This window comes from Perca flavescens, chromosome 4 (genome assembly GCF_004354835.1).
Source record: "Perca flavescens isolate YP-PL-M2 chromosome 4, PFLA_1.0, whole genome shotgun sequence".
NCBI lineage: Eukaryota > Metazoa > Chordata > Actinopteri > Perciformes > Percidae > Perca > Perca flavescens.
In genome coordinates this window covers 22,591,083-22,603,186 of record NC_041334.1, presented here as the reverse complement: position 1 = coordinate 22,603,186, position 12,104 = coordinate 22,591,083, and the positions used below count along the sequence as shown (strand labels likewise).

At 38.0% G+C, this 12,104-nt stretch overlaps 1 protein-coding gene across 1 annotated transcript in view; it reads right to left on the bottom strand.

Moving 5' to 3' along the window:
• LOC114554538 (ubiquitin-like modifier-activating enzyme 1) overlaps positions 1 to 12,104 on the bottom strand; it is a 41,955-nt gene that overhangs the window by 4,349 nt on the left and 25,502 nt on the right.

Genomic DNA, 12,104 nt, shown 5'->3' with positions numbered 1-12,104 from the left:
AAAAGATTGAAGAATGTTTCTTATAAAAACTGCATCTCTGTGAATATAAAGGTCTTGCTCCAGGCAGTGAAATAACAACATAGGAATTTTTCCAGACACCCTGCCAGATTGCACTTCAAGTAGTTGAAGATTGAGCTTTGAGGGGCCATTTTCAGTCAGAATTTCCAGTCGTTCTTTCAGTCTGCTGTGTTAAGTAGACTGTGGGTTTTTAGACTGGGACCAGTCCTCTTTTGCTGATAGATGTGCTTTTTTCCAATTATCATTAAGTTAAAAAATAAAAACCACCACCAAATAGACCAACATGTGTCACAAGAGCATCCAAACCAAGGACTGAAAGCTGACATAGAACATCTGGTCACATTTGTGATCTTGTTTACGTATTCTTTAATCAGATACAGTACCAAAGTGTGTCCAAACTTTTGCCTGGTACTGTAATTCCTGATTTAAATCAAAGCTTGTACTAAATACATGTAGAAATAATTTTTTTTTAAACCTTGCTATCATATCAGCACTCATATCAAAACATATTTGAGTTTTCTGTCAATTTGAAGACAATACTTTGGGCTCTGGGGATGGATATTTGGACTAAAAGGTATTTCAAAATTGCAAAATATTAACCGATAAATGAAGCTTAACCAATGTCATTCATTGAGAAAACTTTACAAACACAGTACCCTACAGTAATGCATCACAGCCCTCATATCTCATGAGACGGATGACCCGACAGCAACTCAGTGTTCTCTAAGTTACTATTCCTATAGGATCAACCTATGACCTTTAAACAAATACTGAGCACAAAGTCCTGACACCCAGACAGATCAATTCAAACCCCTGCAAACAACGTTTCTTCTGTCAATGGACAGATACTGGTTTTCACATGCCACCACATGTTTACCATAAACATTATAATCCACCTGTGTAGGACCTCAGAAGAAAATATCACCTGACCTGAAATGAGTCAGGATTCCTTCCTTGTCAATATGTGTCACGTAGCCAGACAACCCTGATCACACAGGCGCTGTCTGGCGAGAGAAGTTGTGAAGATCAAAACTTGGCTCGAGATGTGAATACTTAAACTCTGGCTAAACCTGGGTCCAATTATCTCTGCTCCAGCAGCCAAGGGGAACTTCTCGACTACCCCTCACAACTCCCACCACTTATGGGGTTTGGGGTTATGGAGACACACTCGAGGCATACTTCTCCTCAAGTCTGACAGGGTGTCTGGGTCCTTTGTCCCATTTTAAGACAAAGCACGTTGTGTTTGAAAGATGCATTTCTTACCCCTGGTTATGTTAGCTTCTATAATGGTTATGCCGAGTGAATTATCAGTATAACTTCAAGCTTCCTATTGGCAGAACATAACTTAAGCCTGAAATGCACTTGTAGTACAAAAGACCATTATTTTAAATGACTATGCAATAGCAAAGTTAAATGTCAGACTTATTAGACAAAAAATGTATCTCTTTCATTCAGTGGTTCCATGCCAGCGTGCTTTTGTGTACAGATGCTGATTTTACACAATGCCAAGCAGGCATGCAGGCTATTTTTTATTCTATTCTCCCTTCCTCTCTCTCATAGCTGTCGCACAACTCTGGCAAGAACCTGAAGCCAATCTACTACCCCATCAGTCCGTGTGTAGAGTGACGTCAAATATTCAACACTATAGCAGAGAGAAAAAATAAGCAAGAACGCTGGAACCAAACTGGCTGCTGGAAACAATTACAAATGGTTTCCCACAATCACAATGACAGTATCTTTTTGTCCTGAAACCTCTACCATAAAAACAACTAAAATTGCCCAATGATACAGTTATCTCTGGAAAAAGAGAAGGATTGTGAAGCAAAAAGTTATTGTTTTCCTCGCACAGCAACATTGAACCAAATTACCAATGTGGAAAATAACTAAATCTGCTTTTTTTTGGAGCCCAAATGCAGTTATTTTGCTATATATAGACACATCTTTATCCACTGTTATATTTTAATAATAAACCAAACATGCTCAAGGTGGACACTGCTGTCACAAAAAAAGAGTCAAAAGGAAAATCTACTAAACAGAGTTAACATAATACAGGCTGTTCTCATACGAACCAGTTCATGAGAATGCGTTGCATAATAACATAAAAGTCCACCCAATTAAAGCTGGGCAAGGCTGTCTTAAAATGTAGCATTACTGTATGAGAGGTCACCTGTGATGCTTCACAGGCCTGGAGTAAAGCCACAGTGGTGGACATATAAGTTTATACTCTGTCTAGTCTGTTGTTGGAGGACAGCCAAATCTCTCATCTGCTGTCCACATATTGTAGTCTGTATTATAAATGGAGCGTTGAACTTCCCCCTAAAACATGACAGAGCTGGTCTTTCCAAAACAATAAAGGAACACGATGCCATACGTCCCCCTTCCATTTAGTGCGGACGTTTATCCTTTTAGTCCGTGTTTGTGTTGGCCTACTATTTTATTTTCCCATGTCCCCCTGTACCTGTGTAAAGCGTCCGTGGGTTTCATGAAATGCGCTACATAAATCGAAGTTATTATTACATTGGTTGCTACAACTAACTCTTAATGCTTTGGCTTGTGACACAGTTACAGTGATAACGGTATACTTTGTTTAGCTCACGATACATCCAAAGTAGGCTAGGTTACCGTGTGCAAAACCTGAAATACAACGATGCATCTGTGATGTATTCTCTTATTGTAAATTAATAATTTTCTGTCTGAGCAAATAATTCATCACAACTAATATGACCGCAGCGTAACTTTAACTCAGTGGGTAATACAGCACTGTTTAAAAAAAGACCTTTATGACAGCAGGTGTGGTAAAAATACTACAGCTTTTGTTCAAAGCAGCTGCTGGGATCAACACAAACTGAAAGCCATATAGCCATATAGCCACTTTAAATTCACATTTCATATTTACATTTTAAAATCAGGTTTAGGTTTCTTTCAATATAAATAGTGCTAGAATCACCCACTCACTAAGGCAGTTTAACAACATAGGACCTGATACACAATTGAATAAAAAGACTCTCATGATAACAAGGGCAGCTGAACCCAAAAATAGATGCCTCTGACTGCAGATATACGTGAGGCCATGGGAATGTAGCGCAGAGGAAGTTCAGCCAAGTGAACCTGATAAGGAGGTAGAATGAATCCAAGTCTGATTATGCCCCCCTTCAGGAAACACAGTCATGCTGGTCACTTTGCACAGGTCACTGCACGTGGAGTGTTATCATAAAGTGAGTTTTTAATCTTGCCCTTTAAGACAATGGAACATTTTTGGAGACAGGAAGCCTCGATAAGTCCTCCTCCCTGCAGTCTGCCACAAGAAACAGCACTGCTAAGGCACGCTCCTGCCTCAGCTTCATTATCTGTACAGAATCCCAACAGTGGAAACATTTTTATAACCCGTTGTGGCTAGAGGCCTGTTTCTTCAAAGGCAACTATTTCCCTTTGGAGGGCTTCAAAGTGAGCTTTAGGGGAGGCAGATGGAAGGTCTGTGTGGTCTTTTCATATATTTTCATCTTAATCTCCTTTAGCTTGCCTTAGATTTCATTTCATACACAATCTGGTTAATTTCACTAAGACATCATGTCCGAGATTAGTCCTTGACTGAGCCTCAAAGTCAAGCCACATTTCTAAACATATGGTAGTCAAGCTGACTACTGTATATGCTGTTATTGCAGTACAAGCAGGTATGCACCAAGGTTATTTTCAGATAAACTGGGAAAAAAGTATTTTTTTAAAGCGTACAGGTTTGTCTTTTTTGCTGGGTTAAAGGATTACTTCACATAGTATCACAAGATGAGCTGGTACTTTATCTTCTTGAAAATGTAAAGTAATTTGAATATATATCATGGCTGCTGTATGAGGTAAATAGTTTTAAACAATTCTAGTTACAACAGCATTACAAAGAGTCTTAAAAACAAACAAAAACAACCACAGCACACAGTACATTTACTGAAAACATAAGTGGACTATCAATTTCCTCTTCACCCATCCAGTATCAATTAACCTTCCGTCATACCTACTGCACAGAGCTGATGGTGATACTGCCAATGGCATCACAACATCTATGGATGTAAACTCATGGCTATAAATGGTCTACAAGGTACTAATATATCTGAGTACTGAGTAGGCCTACTGTGTTTTCTGTTGTGAAGACCTGTGTCACTGGTGCATGATTTTGTGAATGTATTCTACAGCAACTTTAATATTTGTGTCCTTTTACCGGTTCTTCTGTGTGTGTGCTTTTGTTCAATAATAAGTAACACAGAAAGTGATACAGACTTATGCTTGATGCTGATCATTGTGGATAAGCATGAAGTGATGCACTATGCAACTACTTTTGTATGTATAAGATGTTACAACTGACAATAAAGCAGTAAAAATGTTAAATCCCATGAAATGAAAATCAAGTATACCACTGCATAACATGTCTTTTCTTCTGTTTGTTTAGTAAATTGTTACAACATTGTGAAACACTATAATTCCATTAAACTATGTTTGCATATGAAACCAGAGAGTTGATGCTCCAAGTAACGTTGTTACTATTAGAGAGATAACTTGGAACTGCCTGCCAGACCTCTGTAACTCCTCATTTTTGCTTGAAGCTAGCGGCTTGAGGACACATTGGCTGCTACTAGCACAACACACCCGAATCTCTGACAAACTGTCAAGCAGTCAAGTTGCATTGCTGGTAATGTAGGCGGTTTATAAAAGGAAGAAGAAATTGTGGAATAAAAAAGATGACATCTCTGATTCTGGTCCCATTGTAATATTATATTTGAATCCTGTTTTGAGGAAGATTTACCGTAACCAGAAATTATGCTGATGAAGTGCAGTTTATCTATATCTACAGGAACATGTTTTCTTGTATGGCCTATTTTTTATTTTATTTTTTTACAAAGGAACAACAGTACAGTTATGTACAGTGTGCCCTTTGTCTGATCGGGAGGGTCATCTGCTACCTGGTCACTATTGATTACCACTCCCTTTGGACTTCAATGAAGAAACAGATGGCTGGGACCTCCAACTGCTCCCTTCAGCCCACTGCAAGTATTTCTAACACCCCAGAGAATCGACCGGATACCAGCCCTACACTCCTCTCAAAGACATTAAAATACATTGAAACAATACACCAAACTAAATGCATTAAAAATCTGTATTAACAATACATTGTTATAATTGTAAACTGTATGTTTTGAAGGATGACTTCTGAATGGTGCGAGGAGGAGCAGCAGGCAGCAGCAGCAGCATGCAAACACTTCTCAGGAGAGTGCCGAGTTGGACACTCAGATTAAAAGCAGCCCGTTGCTTTTGAAAGGCTTTCATTGACGTGTAAAACAGCAAACAGAATGTCAATGTGATTGATTGTCCTTCAAATGAGAAGAAAACAACACTCCGCATGACTGAAAATGACCTGGGGCAGAAGGACTGAGTCAATAAAATCCTCCTCTAATACAAATGGCCCACTGACATGATGGAGCCTGCAGAGACACTCAGAGGGACTAAGTCGCAGTTATAAAGAAATGAATTATGATCAAAATGCTTCAAAGTGATGTATCTGATAGTCCCAACACAAGACACAAGAGTATGGGTGATAGAGCCGCTTACTTAATTCCAAACATTTGTAATACATGCAAGTTCTTAATTAAGTACTTTTTTGTGAGATGATTGGGCATATTTTAAGATGGAATGATTCACTGAGAAAACACTTTTTAAACACTTTATAATAACCATCATTAATAAATGGTAAATTGATAGTAAACTAAACTTTAGCTAATAGTTATTTTACTGATCACAAACAATGGCATTATGATTTATAATGTTTATTAATTATTAGTAATTTTATAATGTATGTTAATTACTTACTTTACATATAAAATAAATGTATATAATATGTCAAATGTTATGATGTGTGCAACAATAAACTGTTAAAATAACAAATTATAGCATTACTAACAGTTAGTAAACATTATTAATGATCATTTAATTGTTTGTTACTAGTAAAATAACTATTAACTTTAATTAACTATCAATTTACCATTTATTAGTCATGGCTATCATAAAGTGTTACAGAGTCTTGTATAAGTGCAACGCCTATTTGATTATTTTTTTACAAAACGGCAAAGAACATTGATGACACTATGACTTATATGATTATTATAAAACCACCACTGCAATAGTAGAACATAATATGAAAAATTTGTACTTGATCTCTGTCTTCTAAAGCAGTACTAGTAAACAAGTTGATATCAGATAACCATATTGATCTATTCTGTTTTACCGAAACATGGCTGTGTCATGAAGAATATGTTAGCCTTAATGAATCCACTTTTCACAGTCATATTAATACTCATATTCCTCGAGACTCTGGCCGGGGAGGGGGAGTTGCAGCCATTTTCAACTCAAGCCTAGTAATTAATCCTAAACCTAAATGAAATGATCACTCGTTTGAAAGCCTCGTTCTTAATCTTTCACATCCAACTTGGAAAACATTACAGCCAATTATATTTGTTGTTGTGTACCGTGCTCCAGGTCCGTATTCTGAAAAGTAATCAATGTAGGAGATTTTAATATTCATGTGGACGTTGACAACGACAGCCTTAGTATTGTGCTCATCTCACTACTTGATTTGATTGGTTTGGTAGCTTATTCCCCAAAGTCCTTATGTTTTCCCGCCTCGCAGATTTTTTTGGATTGGGGTGGCACCTAAATCGTGGCTGCAGCTGCTGCTGTGGTCCTGCTCAAAGCCCTGCTACGCCCTGCATTGTTACTACTATTATTTCTAGTCATAGTTCTATTATCTTTATTGAGAATATAAATACCACTGTTCATCACACCAACTGCTATCATTATTATATATCATATTTCTGTATATCTGTATCAGTGTCTCTGTCTCCCAATCGGCATAACAGATGGCCATCCAACGAGAGTCAGGGTCTATCCGAGGTTTCTGCCTGTTTTAAGGAAGTTTTTCCTTGCCACTGTTGCACCAAATGCTTGCTCTTGGGGGGAATTGTTGTAAATTATAGAGTGTGGTCTAGATCTATCTGTAAAGTGTCATGAGATAACTCCTGTTATGATTTGACACTATCAATAAATTAAATTGAATATAGCACATACTGTTTATTGGTATGTAGTATGGAATTGGAACACACATCTGCAAATGTTTCAATCACACAAATCAATTTATAACAACACACAGCTCTGAACATACTGTATGTGTGTCCTCTGTTGCTACATCCCAGCTTGTAGCATTGATAAAAGGCTTTAGTAACCAAAGGTCACACTATTTGGTTACGTGGTGCAATGCAGTATGTCACTGGAGCAAGTTATTGATATCTGTGGGTCAATATGATGTCCAATTCCTGTCAGCAGTTAATAAGCTGTAAGGTTATCTGATGTTGGACACAAACAAATAAGACACATGAGACATCCATAGAGGTCACAAGGCACTGAACACATAATGGGGGCCAATTAAAGCTGCATCTGCCCAGATACAGCAGAGGAAACATTGCTTACTTTAAGCCAGGATCCCATGTTAACCCCAATCTTAACTGTGATTTGCACACGTAGAAAAAGATATGTTGAATTTTCATGACTTTGGGGATTTCCTCTAGCGCCATCATCAGTTTGACATTTTTGGTTTTAAGTGAAATGTCTCAGCAACTATTGGATGGGTTGCCACGAAATTTGGTAGAGTCATTTGTGTCCCCCTCAGTATAAATTGTAATCACCTCTGTGATTCTTTACTTACTAATGATGGGCTTCTTTTGGATGTAAACATGAAACACAATATAGCCATATTTTTGATTTCAACTGCCAGCCTAAAGATGACTGAGCTCAGCTTTGCCAAACTGACTGTTGCAAATTGGTGCAAGTTCCTGTATCAGGCATTTCAAAGGCAAAACCATTAATTTGCTTGTTAAGCATAGAACATAAAATCCATGATAAACACTCATTAGGATTAATAACTCTGCAGTCCCAGTCTGTGGATGTACGTAAACTGTTCCAAGTTCTTTATGAGCACATTCATGTGGCTTTTATGATTAGTAAAAAGTTACTTTATTTCTATTTCCATAACAGAACCTGGACACGTGTATGTTGTTAGTCACTGCCTGATGTGCACTGTATACATACTGCAAGGCAGAACAACATGCAGTCTGCAGAGAGAAAGCAAGTAGACAGACTGTACTACACAATTAGCCATATGCCACATGTGACTTTAGATATATAAGCTGGGAGGCTTTGTGTATATGTATGAGGTAACGGTTCCTATTGTTAGAGAAAGGAAGTGGAAAAAGGAAGAAAGACATAACAGAAGGCCTTCAGAGCTGATGTGTAAAATTTGTAAACTCATGACATCAGGAACAGCCTAGGAACTTAAATTGAATGTCACAAATGTGAAACCTGCAGCCCATCACCTGCTAGCATTGGTGCTTTAATGAGAGAATAATGAAGCAGGAGGACAGAGACCTCTAGTAAGTGGATCCTTTATACAAACCAGAAATATAATAGATAAATACACTCCTTAGTTATATTTGAGAGAGTGTACTTGTATGAAAATCAAATTAAAGACTAGGGTTGTCAAAATAACGATATTCATATATATATTTTGATTAATTAATCTGAGAAAAAATAACGTGTTAAAAAAATAACGCAGATTAATCCATTCCATATTGACCTTTGACCCGGAGCCGTTCTAGCCACCATTCAACTGTAAAATGAAGGAGGGAGACGAGAATGTGCTGCCTGGATCATTGATTGGAACATTTACTTGTAAAAATCTTCTTAATCTGGTGCCACTGATATGTCTGCGCTTCTCTCTGATGCTCTGAGACAGACGATACAGGTAACACAAACACGGCTGCACGTAACGCTAGTTAACACTATACTCGAGAGCAGCTAACGTTAGCCTACCACTAGCTAGTAGCTGGATTACAAACGGTTAAAATGCTAACAGCTAACGCTAAACGGTGTGAAGTTTGACTGTGTTTCACTGTAGAGAATTCCAACACCGAGATATAACCGTTCTCTTAATACATCCATGGATATACAGTCTGCAGCTGCAGTTGTCAGAAAAAACAACACAGACGGTACATTCCTTGAAGCTGGGAAACTACAGCCTCATTCGTAGTTGTTGTTAAATGTCCTTTTCCCATCTGGTGGTTGTTTTTGTCGTTCAACAGCAATTTACTAGTGAAATAAGTTATTGTTATAGTTATTACATTATTATGAAATCATTTAATTTTAACCATATGGCCTTGGTAATAAACAAGCTGTTCTTTTATGTCGCCAACTGTTGTTTAGTACCCTTCTTTTTTTTTCTTTTTTTTTTTACTTTCTTAAAAAGTATAGCTTCAGGCACCGTTAATTATGTATGCAATTAATTTCGATTAATTAATCACAGAGAATGTAATTAATTCAATTACATTTTTTAATCGATTGACAGCCCTATTAAAGACATAATAATTGTATCTGCTTTCAGGTGTATTTACCATTCCACTGAATCTAGAGAGACACATTTTCAACACTGCAGAAGAACAAAGTAAACTTATTACAGCACACAGCTGAAGTATCATAACCAATACAATGTTAATAAAAGACATTCAGAACATGCCTCACAAAGGCAGCTTTATTATCTCTTCCTGCATGAAAAATAATCCACAGCAGTAGTATTAGGCTCTCATCTTACACCTTGAATTCAATTAAAATTAGCTTCCAATATTGGTAAAGGCTGTAAAAATAATTTCTCCATTAAGTACGGCGTAAATGACTGATTGTTCCATTCTCACATGCATATGCAGTTAACAGTGGCAGATTTGCCACTCAAAATCTGGAGTGATCGGGCGCCCAGATAGCTCAGTTGGTAGTGCGGGTGCCCATATATAGAGGTTTAGAAATCCAAAGCTTGACCTGCTGTGGTTAGTTATGATTGGTAAACTTTGATTAGCTGTTAAGGGGAGGGGGGTAATTTAAGCTCTTTCATAAATTGTTGTACTCTATTCAAGGAAACAGCAATTGAATATGAGCTCCTCCAGGAAGGTCAGGAGTCAGGGTCAACTACAGTAGTGCCTCTAGAAGCAGGTTGGGATTCACTGCCTTGCTCAAGTACCCTTTAAAGAGGTGAATGCGACCTCAGTGTTGAACCCTGATTCAGCTAGTTGAAGTGTGGGAACTCTGTCTAACTAAAAAGCCATCCTGTTATTGTGTTTCTCATTAAAGAATCTGGCTTAAATATGTATGAGATGAGGAGATATGTTTGAGGGCTATTTGAAAGAGCTGCTAACTACTAAACACCTCTGGCTTTTTACAGTAATTTGCCTAATTGGGGAGCGGGCATGCTGAGTCATACTACATATACATAAATATAAAGAAATAATCAGTTTTCTAGATGATAACCGTCTCTATCTGATGCTACATCAATAAACAAACCATGTACAGACATAATATTGTTTATGATGACACAAATGGGAAGTTAATGATCTGTGCGGAATTAAAGAACAGCAGTGACGGAACAATGCATGTAAAACAACAGATTAAAAACATAAGGCCATCCACACAATAACACCAACAACAAAAAACCTGGAGGACAACAGAAGGCACAAGCCATCTATGCCTTCTACTCATTATCCCGTGAGCACTATTCATGTCTGGGTCTTGAGTTACGAAGTGCACAATGGAGCTCCATGCCGGAGCTCCCGAAGGAGTACAGAGTGCCTTAGATCATGTTCACTCTGTTTCTTTACTGGCACAGTGCGAGGGCCAGCACAGATTTAACCACATGTGAGGTAAATCTCCCACTTTGTTGTTCTCGTTCTCTCTTTAAGCCAGTCCCTGTTATTTGTGTGACATATGTGCAACCTTCAATTATATAAGTGCTCAAATCACAAATAGAATAGCTGCGGGTTTTGCAGGTTAAAACATTTAACTATGGGGCACCAAATGTAAAAATTCAGATACAATTTTATAGCTGATATATTTTGACTTTTTAGCTCACATTCCACACATTTAGCTAATTTCCTCACATTTAAGAAAGAAATTCGTATAAAACAACTTGTTAACAATATGTTTATAAAAGTAAAATAAAAAAGTAAAAGTGTGTACATGGTATATCCAAAAATGTACTATTATGAAAATAGTGTTTGCCATTTGATGCAAATGTTTCATTTTGAGATGTGTTGATGGCGTTTTGAATGCAGTGTTTCATTTTGATGTGAGGCATTTTGCATTTTGTGTGTGCAGTTGTGGGAATTGTGTTTCCAGTTTTGAAAAAAGGAGACATAGTTTTGAAAACATGTGTAAGCAGTTGGAAAAAACTGTAAGTAGGCTTTTTTGATGAGCAAGTTATGAATGAAAAGTTATTTGAAACAGAGGCTGGAGCAGATGAACACAAAGTCCCTGCCTCCGCCTGGTGCTCTACTGACCATACAGCAAGATCACGTAGTGCTCACTGGGAAATCTGGTTTCAATACACGGCTTCCTGTGAAGGCAGGAAATAGCTGTCATTTCTGCAGGCAATTAACAAAGAACCAGTGTGAGTATCGGCCTTGGAGTGGCTTCCTTGAGATCAGGAGCCTTGCCTCCAACACTGCTAATTCAATTAGAGACCAAAAGGGCAAGCTGGGGAAGAGGGGGCACCAAGGAAGCGTGAAAGGGCACAAAGTTAAGACTAGGGTGTGGAGGATGTGTGCACAGACATGGAAGAGGGAGTATTTCTATGGCATACAACCAGCAGGCAGCCTAGAAGACAAGTAAAGACAGCATACTGGTACAGAGAGTTGGGCAAGCTGCTGCAGGGCTTGAGAATAGAGCTATTTAATACCCAGCTGTAACACGTCGTCCTCTGTCCTGGCCTCGGGTGATGTTTCACTCCACATGTTTTACTGAGGCTGCAGCTCATTTACAGCTGCAGGAGCTCAGCACTCATTAATCTATGTTGAACTTGAAATATCCTTTAATCTCTTGTGATGTTTTGTTTTCTGCAATAACAAGACATGCACTGTATATCAATCAAACCAATCAATCAAAACTTTTATTACAGACTCAAGGTCCAAATCACCCACAACAATACATAAATACATATCAATAAACGCACATGCATA